This window comes from Ascaphus truei, chromosome 2, assembly GCF_040206685.1.
Source record: "Ascaphus truei isolate aAscTru1 chromosome 2, aAscTru1.hap1, whole genome shotgun sequence".
Classification (NCBI taxonomy): domain Eukaryota; kingdom Metazoa; phylum Chordata; class Amphibia; order Anura; family Ascaphidae; genus Ascaphus; species Ascaphus truei.
Genome location: NC_134484.1, coordinates 33,664,967 through 33,681,202, shown reverse-complemented (window position 1 = coordinate 33,681,202; position 16,236 = coordinate 33,664,967).

The window sequence follows — 16,236 nt, the reverse complement described above, 5'->3', positions numbered from 1 at the left end:
GTCCCACTGCTAGAATATTTGAAAGAAAAAGATCTGCATCACTTACGGTTCAGATACTGTTCAGCACTATCACAAAGTATCCAATTACCACAGCTGAAATAATAGAAATCCACTGACAGTGTCATTAGTGGTGAAATCATAAAATAGCTGCAGAAGTGTTTTTCATATCATTCATATCGCTTCTAACTTTTGATTCTGTCAACAGTGATGGAAACAAATGATGAAGAATACGGGTGCTGAATTGCTGTAGTGGGTGATATGTACGATAAATCAATCATCTATGCAATCTTTTTCAATGATAGTTTACTTCAAAACGAGAGAGGGAAAGAGACTAAAATGTAAACTCAGCCCATCTTTAATGACCACCTTGGAAAAAAATCAAGCTTTCCTTCCAGGATGTCAAGGAACGTATTTCAATATCTGGAAAGCGGAAGGGATATACACGGAATACAAGACATGTATAAGGGAACAACACTAAAGTCATTCCAGGAACAACAAGAGAAGTTCTCATTTCCAAAATCAGAACATTACAAATACCTACAGACAAAACATTTAGACAAAATATTATCACTGATATTTCCTTTTTTGAAAACATGTGCCTTAATAGGGGGTCAGACAAAACAAACATTAATTCTTTACTATATATTGTCCATGGCGGGTGATCCAGAAAAAGAGAAGTATTTGCTGACTTGGGAAAGGGACCTGGGCGCAGATCTTGATTGGGAGGAGTAGCAGAATGTCTGGAAGGTGGTAACCAAGACCATGTACCTTAATATTTGAAAATGCATACATGATAATGCATAGATGGAACAGAACCCCAGTGAAATTACACATAATGAACCTGTATATATTCCCGCTATTCTGGGGTAACTACGACCCAGAAAGGTTCTGTGTTCCACATATTTTTTTAAACTATCAAATGGGCAAAGGCCCTCTTAGCCACATTCGACTAAAAGGGCTATTGCCCATTTCTATAGGAGGGAGGATGGATCTATTGCCCCAGGAGGTAAGTAATGTATTTTAATATTGTTCATTTTTTTAAATGATAGCTTATCATTAATTGTATATGTAGCTAAATAGGCCCCTAATGAGAGGACATAGGTAGACACAGTGACAATCAATGTCTTTATGGTTAAACACATATTGTAAATATTTTTAATGGAGTGGTATATATTTTTTATACGTGTTATATTTTTGTTTGGAATAATAATAATAATAGCAAGTAAACAGGAAGACAATAGGTTAATCTTCAACAGATCCCTAGTAACACTGCACAACAGGCTCATAGAATATATAGCAGGAATATAGTGCTTGTATTTCTAAAGGGAGTAGATTAGGGGGAGGACCCTGGTAATTGCACCCAATACTAGGATAGAACAATTACCTAAAATACCCTATGGGCAAAACAAAAAACTTTTATTGAACATATATATAGACGCACATTATTACGACGCAGTAAATCAGTAGGTAATAAAAACAACTAAAACACAGGCACGGGTATATAAGGAGGTGGTAATAGGATAAATATAAATTATATAGCTACATAAATGAAGTCCTCCTTTGATAGCTCCGATGGGGGTGGTATATGGTGGGGGTAAATGTACCTACATGCAGATAGCAATAGATGCTAATAAATCACCTACATAGGATAGGCTACCCCGTAGGCCCTACGAGTTTCCCCTAAAGCCATCCAAGGTTGCTGTGCTGTAGGGACGGCCTATAGTACAGCGAGTGCCACGTTAGTTTACGGAGTCAGATAGGGACTCCATTGACGCTGCGCACCCGTGCAGAAGGGTGGGCGCTGCTCTTCGTTGCGGCTGCAGAGGCCATCTTGGTGGGGTCTCCCCGGACGGTGGATCCTGGATGTCAGGCCGGTACTTGACGAAGTACGTTGCAGATTCGAGCACCGGAGTGCTCGGCAGGTACCATATCATCACGTGCACCAACACCGGTCATCAGGAGCTGATCCCGCCTTAGGCTAAACTCTTTGTAGGAACACTGAGCGAGTGGTTACAAGACTGATCCTATACCATATAGTACCGTAAACGGACACGGTGTGGAGCACGCAGGAGCGGGACTGAGACAGTACTCCGTAAGAGGGTGGCTAAGCCACTACCGTTATAAGGACGGTACCAGTTATTAGGATATGTGTTATTGCTAATTTGCATGTTAGAGTGATAAGTTTGCCCTGCATTATCATATTACATAAAGTTGGTTGCATCACATGTGTGTGTATGTATTTCTTGCCCAGGGGAATCTCACATCATGGGGGTCCTGGGTAAGTGGAGGCGCTGCGCTAAGTAAGTGTATGAGTGTTACCCCAGGCTCCCAGCTAGCGGAGGCTCAGATCTCCTGGAGCCGCAGGTGTTGTACAGTGACCAGTAGTTCCTTTGGGAGGGTTCAGAAAAAGGGCTACACTTATATTAACAATTGTGTAGCCATTTGTAGTCAGCTAGTCATGTAAAACACATGACTAGTTAATAAGTGGGCTACTAAAGGTTTAATATTTACTGTTAAGTATTTGAAGTGATATTGTATTATCTATTTCAGGTTGTTTTACTGTAGCTATCTTGGCTATGTATATACAGTAATAGCCAGTATATTGGCCATTATCTACATACGAATGATAAGGCTAATGTCAGCCTGGAGCAGGTGATAAAAAATGTGCGTGACTTCTGGCGTAATTCCATTCCAATAAATATCGTAACAGTAGAAAAAAATGTGTGATGCTCTCAAGACAAATGTGTAGTTTGTGAAAATGAGCAATAAATTGGAAAACAACCTGTTCATATGTATGAGTCCTATTGGATCAGGTAATGAGCTATCCCACAAGGCAATGAGGTAAGGATAGTTACCAATTGATGATCCCTGGATATTGATTGAGGCAAAGCTGGAATGGACTCACTTGGGAAAGCAGATTCCACGATGAGCAGAAAGTCCTTGTAGATATCCAGCACCTCCAGGTTGAATGTGCCTCCGTTGTGGAAATCTTCACAAAAAGGGAGAGGGAAAAGAACGGAGCACTATCTCCAGTGCTGTAAAAAACAGCCAATAAACCACAGGGTATGCGTTCCCAAAATAAAGCTATTTAATGGGTCAAAAAATCAGTAACAAAGCACACCAACGCGTTTCAGACCTTAATGGTCCTTTATCAAGGTGATAAAGGACCATTAAGGTCTGAAACGCGTTGGTGTGCGTTGTTACTGATTTTTTGACCCATTAAATAGCTTTATTTTGGGAACGCATACCCTGTGGTTTATTGGCTGTTTTTTACAGCACTGGAGATAGTGCTCCGTTCTTTTCCCTCTCCCTTTTTGTCAATAAATATCGTAACATGATGTAAGGCTGTTAACACTCAAAAACGTGGTATTAGGCCTCTTTTTTATCGGGTCTGATAAAAAGTGTGTTATTTTGGGCGGTGCAACGTTCATGTATTGTACTATAAAATGAAAGCTCTTTTTTTGATGATAACAATGTTTTTTTTTAGGTTGTTGAAGTTTGATATATACGTGCCTACTATATGTCTATAACAGCCACTACCACAAACTAGATATTTTCGACCCTCAAACAGATGTTATGTTAGAGATTGCATACTAGTTAACTTTGGGTTATTACAAGTGCAATAGGGGATTGCAGTTGTAGTGAAGATAGTTTAGTCTTTTCATTAATTTCTATTAAGTTTTAGATTGTATAAGTAGTTTCTTTATTACTTACAGTATATTGAGGACATACCTTTGATGCACTAATCATATATCATCACTGTATTGAGTGGTACTGACAGTTTTTTTTTATCACCAGAGTTAAATGTGGGTCTTCTTGACTTACTGCTGCCACATCTTAGAACAATAGATACATCATTTGATTTTCTCCCCATTAGTCTTAGGTTTGAGTATCTGATTAAACATACTTGTAAGATATATTGTTTCTTCAAATTTAACACCGGTTTAACACCCAAAATGTCTTTTTTTTTCTATTGCTTAAACTTATTAACGCAATGTCAGCATAGTGAATGGATTGATCCCTTAACAAGAGGCTGCTTCAATATTATATCCTTTATTTATAAAGCATTCAAAGCTATTACTTACAGTGTAAAGTATCACTGAGTCAACTAGGGGTAATTTTTTAAATTTTAATTTTAAACATCATTTAATCCGTATGTGGATCAGATTTATGGTTAAAAAAAATCAGCGGATGGGATTTTGAAGTGAATAAAAGATGAAAGAAACTATATTGTATTTCTTCTGTTCCGGTTATTTTTAGAGCTTTCTTCACACTACTCCAGTCAAATTAGAAGATTAATTTGTTTCTTTCTTGTGTGAGAATATGTTAACAGCTGAAAGAGATTGGAATGTATGTCTAGAATAATAGGGTAGAATAGAATACGAAAATATATATATATTTGTTAGCAGTTCTTTTTAGTAACAGTCCCTGTTATTGATTTTTTTTTAAAAAAATAAAAAAATACGGATTTAGAGAATTTCTCAGCACAATTTCAAATGTTCAATGTCAACCATGTTAGTTAGTCAAGTTCAACTGACTGTTCACTTGAGGTGTGTATTCCTAGAAATTTGGCCACAATAGAAATGCGGACAAAAAGTAAAATAGGGGATACGCCCACTCAAACAAAGCCTCTTGTAGGGAAATTCAGATGCCTTTTTAATTGCAAAGAATAATGAAAGTCCTCAAAAATTACAATGTTACAGGACTAAAAATGGACTTTCATAAAGTACTGTATGTGTCCACACTTTAACACATAGGCCTGGATTCATCAAATTTCGATAACCTAAAAATGAGCGTTTATCTCCAAAAAAACGTGTGTTATTTTTATGGTGCAATACATCAATGTTGTATCACCAATAAAATGGCACCTTAGTTTGGTTGCATTCAAAATATCGATTCTAAAAAAAAACCAGTGAGAATCTTGCACGTTTAAGTAAATATTATCGATTTCGAAAACAAACAGAGAGAACCTCCCACGTTTAAGGAAGCATTAGCGATTTTCATTAAAAAAAACTGAGAGAATAAAGCAAGTTTAAGAAAAAAAATAGTATTCATCAATTTTCGATATTTTTAGAAACGCTATTTAAACTTGTATTGTTTCCACTTTTTTATCACCTAATCCAGGCTGTCACTAAACAGATCTGTGTGCCTCTAACAGGCGATCGTGCTGTTTTTATTTAATTTTAATAATACAGTATTGAAGCAGGGGGTCTCTGGAGTTGAACCACATTCATTTCAGCCATGGGGACTCCCTGCTTCCTGAGTTACAGGCCCTGGTAGGTGATGCCGGTATCTGCCTGCATAGTTTAAATCTCCAGTGTCACGTGATCGGGGCATTTAAACTTTGCAGCGAGGTCCGCGACTTTATCTCCATTTTACCGTTCTCTCAACTTTATAGACAAAATAAGGGAACTTACAATTCCACTTCTCGCTTTATTTAGGATCGTAGAAACATTGATGAATCGCTACTTATTATTTCGCCATTAACACACCCTAACATTTTTTTTTTTACAATTCGAGTATATATCTCCACTTTATTGAAATGTGATTAATCCAGCCGATAGATTCTGGTTTAAATACTTGTCAGAAACTATACCCGCCCTAGCGGAAGTGACATCATCCAACTTCCGGTCCACAGTATCGTGGCAATCAGTTCAAGACAGCCTCTTCTGAAGACCTATGGGGGTAAATGTAATGACATGATGTTGTCACGTAATATTGTGATTACACCGTGATGTCATGCTTTTCAACTAGAAAGCCAGTGAAATGAATATCAACAACGTGTAAAAACTTTAAATGTATAAAAGAGCAACATATCTAATCCCGTGAGCAGCACCCTAAACACAGCACACTGCACATAAAGAATTTAAATAAAAATGAACAAAGTGTAATTTTTTGCTAAACCTCTCAATCCCATACAGCAGGCCTGCACAACTCCAGTCCTCGAGGGCCGCAAACTGGCCAGGTTTTCAGGATTTCCTTACTTCACCACAGCTGGTTCAATTAGCGGCTCACTCATACTGAGCCATTAATTGAGTCAGCTGTGCTGAAGTAGAGATATCCTGAAAACCTGGCCTGTTTGCGGCCCTCGAGGACTGGAGTTGTTCAGACCTGCCATATAGTAAACATAACAATTTGTAAGTGGATAACGTGAATATAGATCAAGAAATATTGTTTCAAAATTAATATCTAACTATTTAAAGGAGCAATCTAAGCAATATCCTACATGTGTTTTTTTTTTACATGTGTTTTTTTTTTTTAATCAGTTCTGTAGTATTAGATAACATTTACTAACATTCTTTTAATTTTTTTATTTTTAAATTCAACTCTTACTGCCACGTTTAATGGTTTCTATAGCACCTCCCCAGCAGTGCAAGATATTTTTAACACTTTCCTGTTTGTGATAATTTTTTGAGAATGTTCCCAGCAGTTTGAGCTGTAAACGGTAGCAATAGATAATGTTACCTTAGTAATTTAAGAGTAGATGCTGAGTTATGCTGACTAAAGGATTGATTTGAAACTGAGAGGTGGCCATTTCGTGAACACTGGGAAACAGGATTTTGCTGATCGAATCACAGGAGAACCAATCAATCAATCGACATCTTAGGTAATTCGTTTTCAATTAAGGTAATCAAGAGCAGCATATACTGTATATAAAAAAATACAGTAATCACACTGTAGGAGATGTGTGCAGAGGTATGCAATGGAGACCGTTAAGGTGAAATGAAAAGAAGGCTTTATTGCACCTGTTCCTTTAAACACTGCAAATATAAACATAAAAGAAAAACCTACTCCACTTTGGAGAAATCACTAAACATTTTACTCCAGCTCTCTCTAACTGGGTGGGTAGCTAAGCTGCTTACCTCCTCAAATATGTATATGTCTCTTATCTGTATCTGGGGTTTCTGTAGGGGAAGGCCTCTCTGTTCTCTTGGGTCAGCATCCTAATGTGCTATGACAATCTCTGTGTCCAGGTATAGAGGTTTTGTCCCCTTGTCTTGCGAATGCAATCAAGACCCTCTTTTCCTTAGGTCAGTCCCGTTGTGGGCTAAGGAAATCTCTGCAATTTTTCTTTTTCTTGGTCAGCTCCCTTGAGAGCTAAGGAATCTCTCTCTTGTTGGAAACTGGAAGCCTTTCTAAGGGACTTAATTGGCCAGGTGGATTCTGGTTAATTGCCTGCTGCACTTAAACAGATCCCTGCTGTATTTTAGAGAGGGTTTCTTCAACAGGGATAAGTCCCTGTTACACACCTAAACAGTATAGTTTACTAACCGTAACATTTCATTTATTAGTTCCTTCATTAAATATTACCAGTCTGTGTAATATAGCCAAAAATGTACCAAACATATAACATCAAATAAAAGCTACACTACCTTAAAAAATGTATACAAAATAGTACAAATCTTAGTTTCATAGATTATTCAAGCAGGATTATTAAAAGAAAAATCTGGAATTGGCCCTTACATGGCCATTGTGGCCATGATGGTTTGTGGCATACCTCTTCCTGGAGTAGGTAATTGGCTGCACCTGCTCCAGGGTCTTAACTAGCAGTAATCTACTCTCTTGCCTCTACCCAAGCATAGCATTCTATTCCATATACCATGTGCCCTGCATACTTGTCCTATTCTGATGTATTTTTCCCATTCCTGGCTCCTGTTTGTCTGCAGCTCTGTCATCCTACCTGTGAATTCCCTGTTGCTGACTCCAGCCTTTGACCCCCCCAACCTGGAATCTCTATTTAACAAGGACTTATTCCCGTTTAAGGCTTTTGTTTCCGCCTCAATCTTACGTCATCCTGATCCTTCTCTGCCTTTCACTTTTGAGGTAGATGCCTCGGATATTGGAGCAGGAGCCATACTCTCTCAAAGGCGATCTCCCCAGGATAAGTTGCACCCCTGTGAATTCTTCTCTAAGAAATTCTCTTCTGCGGAACAAAATGATGATGTTGGGAATAGAGAACTTTTGGCCATTAAACTTGCCCTACAAGAATGGAGACACCTCCTGGAGGGTACCGAAAACCCTATCTCAATCCTTACGGATCATAACAATTTATTATACATTGAGAGTGCTCGCCGTCTTGGTTCTTGTCAAGCCTGTTGGGCCCTTTTCTTCTCAAGGTTCAATTACATTATCTTATACATTCCTGGTACCAAGAATCTGAAGGCCTATGCTTTGTCCCGTCAATTCATCACCGAAGATAAATCTGAAGATATCCCTGAGAGCATTCTTCCCTCTAAGTATATCCTTTCGGCTAATTCCTTTGACGTGTTGGATAAGATATTGGAGTCTCAAACACTCATTCCTGAGCGTATGGAGGTGCCGGAGGGATGCTTGTATTCCGCTCCACAATTCCACCAAAAGATCCTCGAGTGGGGTCACTTCTCTAAATCTGCCGGTCACCCAGGTACCAAGAGAACCTCAGATCTAATCAGATGCATGTTTTGGTGGCCAAACATGTTGAAGGACATTAAATAATTTATCAGTTCCTGTTCAGCCTGTGCTCGAAACAAATCCACTTGCAACAAGTCATTTGGTCTGCTTCGCCCTTTGACTCCCAGGACTTGGCAAGTATACCGCATCTCCTACACTCTCCAACCCAGACCCAATGCTAAACTATCCGCCTTCCAGGCACGCCTCCACTGCTGCCGGTGTGTGGTGTTATACCTTCCCACCTCAGTGCTGGGGTCTTGTCTTGTTTGTGGGCAGCATGAGCGTTACACCCACCATCCCCCACTATCAACCCTGGAGGCCTAACCACCCACCCCGGGACCACTACACCCACCCTGTACCCATTGATTGGCACAGTGGTACATCATCCCCATGTAATATGGGCATGATAAGCCGCTATAGCAATCAATGGTCACCCTAATAAAAAAGTATGAAGGACAAAAATACACAATAATAAAAGATATACACAAGCACCTAAACATCCCAATTCAAGAAATGAAAGCACTAGCCAACCAATTAAATAAATAAAAGCACTAGCCAACCAATCAATTTATAAATAAATAAATAAAGGCATTAACCAACAAAACAATTAATGAATTTAAACCACTATAAAACAAATCAAATAATGAATAAAAACACTAGCCAACACATCAATTAGAACCAGTTGCCAACAATAGAAATAATTAATTCAAAACGCTAAACAATCAGAAAATGAAATAAAAACAAACCATCCAAATTACAAACGATTTCTACCAAACAATAAATAGAAAAAAAAAACAACAATCAATAGAAAAAAAACATTTGGCAAAATGGTAATGGCATTTGGCAAAAAAAAAAACGGGCACAGATTAATACATTATCAGTCAATGGGCAAAGAAAAACATAAAAATAAAAAAAATACCATCAAAAAACCTGTAAAAATAAAATTACATACCGTCCCGGCCAGCTTTAATCTAAAGCTTGCCGGGATAAATGCGGGTCTTTTCTCCGATTTGAATGGAGTTTCCCGCGTGGCGGACGCTTCAAAAGATAAGCGCTAGTGGCGCTTATCATTGAAAGCGCCCACGGCGCAAGAAAACTAAAAAAAAACCGCGTTTAAAAAAAAACCCGCGGAGAAAGCCGCATTAGGTTAAAGGCGGCCGCGTCTGTACATTCAATATTTTTCCATCATGGACTAAGCCATTATTATTTCTCAATGCTGTATGCATGCCTTGGAGCCAATAATTTCTACAATTAGTGAGTTCTATCTACTTTTGGAGTTATATTCCTATGCTGCATATTGTGATCCTATATTATCATTACACTCTAAGCAGTACCCCCTATAAGTGTGGTAGTGAACAGGCTAGAACAGCTTTACTGGCTATTTCTTCCTTTAATAACCGTAAGTCCCACTTGGAGTCAAGCCCCTCATGTGGCATCTACTAAATTATGAGTGGTTAACTAATGGATTACTGATCAAGTTTGTTTAAAGAAATCATCTAAACTCCTATCAACATGTTATACTACTTGGCTCTATATATGGGACTTGAGATACATATAAATGCATTATAATCCTATTCAATACCCTGTTGCACTGATCTTGCTACTGCTCAGTCGAGTTTTTCTATGACCTACAGTAGCAACCAATTGGATGACTAATCCTCAGTCAATGACAACACTCTTTTTTAATGGTCTGATACCCTCATAAAAGGGCGAGCATAAGATTATTTTTACCCAGTTCAAAAGAATTGCAAAAGAAGAAAATTGAACTATGAACAATATACAATAAAACAAGACTACAGTCAAGAGGACCTTTCTCTTTAATTAAGACTGAGAATTGGTGAGCGTGGACAGGATATCCTACTGGATGACACTTTTATATGATGTTTGTTTATGCTTTTATCATATTTTTAGGAGGATTTTTTAATGGGTGAAGACTATGAAGACAAATTAGGCGCAGGTATTTTTTAGTCTAGTTATTTGTTTTTATCCTCTACTGGTGTAAAATGTTGGATGTTAAGGCTCTTGGGACTGAGAAGACCAGACCTTTTTACACATACTTTTTTGAGGAGGAGGAGGATTTAGAATACCCTTAGAATTCCCTCTCTAGAACACCATCTTCGAGAGTGTGGTGAGATTACGTATTTTCTAAGCCACTTCAGTAATATTTAGTCAAAGACATCAGTTCTTCAACAGTAAGTGCCAAAATCATCTCTGCTGTACACACTTTCATTACCCCGCACCCCCCGCCGCCCCCATCCACCCAGCGACCCTGGGGATCAGTGCTAATTACTTTATAGTAATCAAGGATTCATTTCACAAGTCCTGTATATTTGGCCCATTTTAGAAAATTAATGATTACTTGTATAGGGAATTTTATGATACCCATCAAAATGTATCTGTATCTGAATAAATTCAGCAATAGCTATCTTTATCACTACTTAATGAACACTTTTTCAATTCTTAGTTACTGTGGTAAAACTACTGAAAGATTTATTTTGATCCTTAATTAAATGCATTGCTATGGAAACTTTAGTCAGTTAACGCCTTCTATTCACACAGAGATTTAAATGTAACATTATTATTTCTGCTGAAAACTAAATGAGCAATTATTCTCCTCACAATGACATCAAAGATGTCTACGTAGATACACTGAATACATAATTTGTGAATCTCACATAAACCTGTTTAAGATATTGTTGATGTGCTGAGCCGTTATACAAAAAGTGGTTGGATGCTGAGTTTTTCCTGTCCAAAGTTTTAGGTACTTAAAATAAAGAAAAAAGTTTTCTCAGGAAATCGGTATTGTGTCCACAGGTGATAAAAAAAAGTCCACGCAACTGAGGCAGCCTTCAGTACTGTATAATCAGAGCATTTTATCAGCTTTATATACAGTATTTTGGCTCACAACACACACTCAATATCACACTTTGCCTGACTTCCTATTATGTGAAAAATCACATCCCATTTCACTTTGTTACCGTATACTTTATTCATGTTACGACTAAGGATATTCAGTACAAAGATGTCATGAAATATGTATTTTTTACTTATAATATGCTGATTAAAGGCAATTAGTAAGACAAAAATATTGAAAAAGTGTTGTTCTCGACGCTAATTCAAAAACAACATCTTTTATGAGAAAACTAGAATACATGAGCAATAATGGCCATTATGACTACATAGAACGCAAAGGCAATGATGTCAAACCCCAGGAGGAAATCTCATATTGTGTAACACATGTCCTCCTCCACCCCCAACCTCACTTAGGGACCAGTGTATGGGAGTTGGTGCATTACCACGGTTGTATGGTGCTCTACCTGTTAGTTTGCAGTAAGTCTGAGTGGTGTGCCAGATGGTAAAGAGACAAGAACAGGACTGGCTCGCACAGGTCTCTGGGTTCTTCATGGTTGTGTCAGCGCCTCCAGCAGTGATGGATCCCACGGAGTGTAGGTGTCAGCCCCCAAAACTACACAATTATTTCCCCCCTGCCCAGGAACTGAAACCAGAGGCAGATGTATCTTGAAGGGTACTTTATTGCAGGGCATTCTGCAGCATCGCTTCTAGCAGCATATATCACACTCCACTCACCCCAGGCTTTCTAGATGGTACACCTTCATCACTAGTGCTCTCATTCAGGTGGTCTTTAGGCTAGCCTCCCAAAAATGAGCAAGCTTTCATGGGGAAGAATCACAGCTCGAACCTCACTCCCTGTGGAGCAGGGAGTTCAAACTCCTCACCTTCTCTCTCTACAGGGCTGAGAGAAAGACTCTCTCTCTCTCCCTCCTCACTCCCTGAGGAGCTCAGAGGAAGACTGATCACTAACTTTGGCTACTCCCATAGAAACCTCTGGAAGTGGTGGGTTCATGGACTGTACCCACCTAGAAGGGGCTGTACAAAGGCCATGAGGCACCACCTACCTTCCTTCACTTTCTGGGGAAGCAGAAGGGGGTCAATGGCCCATAGATTAGCCTGTTAATGCCTGGATCTTAACAGGGCTTACATAGCAGATACACTATGTGGAGAGAAACAGGTACAGATGGACATACCCTGTTACATTGGTACTGTAAATGTCATCACATATAGAGTTTTTGATCCGCACTCTTGCTTGCTTGAGGATCTTTTAATTGATCAACACTCCCCTCTTGCAGCTCCTGTGCGTTGAGGTATTCCCCTCCTCCACAAGTGTCCACCAAAGATTAAATCCACAGGCGGACCAATGATAAGAAAAAGAAAGCACAAGGCGCACCAAGGGTGAAAGATATATAATATACAGAACAAATATATGCATGTAGCAACTTACATATAAAGAGTCCGTAATTCAGTGGAATCCTTAAAATGTATCTCCATGTTGCCGTGCTAGACAGGTGTGTGGCTCGGCGGCGATCCTGTGTCTGAGATGCTTGCTCTCGCGCGCTGGAAACAGCTGATTCTCTCAGTGTCTCTCAGGGTCTCTAAGCCACTTCCGGATTTGCGTGATATTCGTCTTGGCTGTGCTCATTTTTTGACAGAGTACTCCTAGCAATTTTGGATAATTTTCAAAACCCCCATTGATGAGGATCTCCAATTGTGTGTCAGTAAATGTTCTGCTCCTTATTTGAGCAGCAGCAGAGGTGGAAGCCTCGTGAGCCATGTGCTATTATTTAGGATCAAGCTTATACTGTATGTCTTAAAACCTTCCCTATGTATTGTGTATACATTTGAATTTTAACGTGCGCACAGGCATTACATTTAAGTAACACACGGCTGGAACACATGTGCATTAATTGGAACGCGGGTTATATTTTTCCCAAAGGTTACTGTATGTGTATAGTATTTGTTATTTCATACCTGCGCTAGTAACATATCCGCTTCTGTATATATTGCTACAATACTACTTTTGGTGACTGACGTTATTTTGGCATATCATTTGCTTTGTGGCTACCCATTTAACTAAGGTAAATTGCATCAGTTACCTATTTAGGTCACGTCATGTTATTAGCCATGATTTAACAGAGCTTTGTGGCTCTGGGCCCAAGATTTAAAAATGCAGATGCTCCATTTTTAGTCTGAAAGTACTGTTTCCTTGATTATTCATTTTCTAAAAAAAAAACATATTCTTTAAATTACTCAATTAGAAGTTGCTCATCCTCACACCAAATTAGCCATGTTTCATAAATATGAGTTGCAGGATGTGATGAAATTTAATCCGTAATCCAGTGGAACCCTTAAAAATGTATCTCCATGTTGCCCTGCTGGACAGGTGTGTGGCTCGGCGGCGATCCTGTGTCTGAGATGCTTTCTCCCGCGTGCTGGGAACAGCTGATTCTCTCCGTGTCTCTCATGGTCTCTAAGCCACTTACGTGTTTGCGTGATGTAGCGTGCCAGTATGTAGTGCTGTGACGCAACTCCTAAATCTGTGATATGCAACCGGCAACTGGTACTTGAAAGAGTGATACCGTGTAACCCAACTGGCCAAACACACTGAATATAACTTGAGGGCAAGATACATACACAATAAAAAGCTCTTCCACAACGCGTTTTCCTCACGCATGAGCTTCGTCTGGTTGTAATGAGCTACACCTAAGTCAGACTTTAAGTAACCTCTTAGCAGCAAGATAGGGTTGTCCTAATTGGCTATATTAAATTGAACCTCATAACATGCCATACCAAAAGATTCCCTATTGTGATACAATAGTGCATATAAATATGATTAAAGAGGGTACAATTGGACCTGCATTCGTTAGTAAATTCTATACTTAGAATAATGCAATCTTTAATTCTTATCGTAGTGGCCAAATCCAATCTCAAATCGTCTGAGGTAGGTGCTCAAGGCATATAAAAATGGATAATACATCTAAAATAAAATATATAACATAATTCCAGGGATAAAAGAACATCAAGACATATAACTGAAGAAATGCGTGTGAAGGTATACCTACACAAATATACCAACTGTGAATACTACTAACACATAACTTCTATTGGTATCCCTGTAGACTCTACTGAATTGAGACAAGATACACCTTATTTTGTTACCAATTGTAATCACTCACATGCATCTATTAGAGAGATACTGTCCAAACATTGGCACATTTTACATATGGATCCTGTTTTGACTGGATTCCTCTCTTTGAAACCTCCTGTTTTGTTTAGATCCTTCTTTAAGGCGGTGGATACGAACAATTATATTCTGCGAACAAGTTGTCACCATCCAAAATGGATGGACAATGTAGCATATGGACAATTTCACAGAATTAAGAGAAACTGCACTGATGAAGGCGTCTTCACTAATCAAGTAGAGGTCCTAAAACAGAGATTTCTTGAGAAGAATTATAGTGAGGTACTCCTCAATGACTCCCTTGAGAAAACAAGAAAACTAGAAAGGAAAGATTTAATTAAAGTAAAAGATAAGTCAGAGTTTCTTGAAGAAGTAAGAAAAGATTTCAGTAATGCTTTTCTTACAGAATATAATAGAGAGGCACAGAAGATAAAAGGAATTATCAAAAAACACTGGCATTTGCTTTTAAATGATCCCCCTATTGAAGAGTGAAATCACCTCAATACCGAATGTGATTTCTAGGAAAACTAATAATCTGAAAAACAAGCTGGCTCCTAGTGTCATAAGAAAAATAAAAACAAATGAGGATAGACATTTTTCAAATAATGCGGTTAGTTTCTTAAAGGTTTTTTTTGGCTGTGCATCATGTGCAGCTTGTAAGTTCAAATCGAAAGAAAAAACATTGTTCAAGTCAAATATGAGACGAGAGACTTACGAAATAGACAGATTTATATGCTGCAGGTCAGATTATGTAATATACATTTTGGAATGCCCTTGCGGGCTCCAATATGTCGGTAAAACCACTAGACATATTAGGACCCGCATATTGGAACATTTGAGCACCATTCGAAGAGGGATTCTTAGTCACAGTGTGTCTAAACACTTTTTAGATTATCACAATTCTGACCCCACGGGTTTGACTTTTATGGGAATAGAGCTGGTGCAACAGCACTGGAGAGGTAGAGACAGGGGATTGGATTTGAGTAAACGAGAGATGTTTTGGATACACAAACTCAAGACACTCATCCCTCATGGTTTAAATGTAGAGTTTGAAATAATACCATTTGTATAATTTTATGAATTATTAACCGTCACATATTTATACATTTTAGGGTTTTTAAACTATTGGTAAATTTGTCAGACCTCTGCTTATATACCTCTCCTGTCTTTTGCACCAACTTAGTACTCTCTGATTTTTTAAGTGAATTAAGAAGTTTTTAAATATGCTTATTAATTTATTGTTCTCTTGTTCTTTTCTCCCCTCTCTTCCCCCTTATGAGATACTATTGGGATATCAGAGACTATTTAGATAGTATAGGGAGTTAATCTGTTTCATCTAAATATTTTATCTATTTGTATTGTGATATACTGTATGTATTTTAGTATTTTTGCCAATTAGTATTTTTTGTGTTTGTCTTCATTTTTATAACTGTCTTATGTAGGGCATTTTGAACACTGCTGTGTGTTTTTTTTAAACTTATTAATAACGTGTGATAGTTGTTATATGTATATGCAGCACTGTTTAGGCAATATATGCCCATCTGCACACAATTGTGCAATTAGGATAGTCCTTTAAATAGACTATGGGTCCAGGGAGGTTTTAACTCCTGACGAAGCAGCGCAAGCTGAGAATCGCCCGGGCCTGACGGGACTAATGGGAAATTCACCACTGCCCAGTGTTTTCTAGTGATGGAAGACCTAGTACCTGGGACGGTGAGATCCCCTCCATTAGTCTTCTCTCATATGCAGAGAGTTTCAGCGGTGGTAGT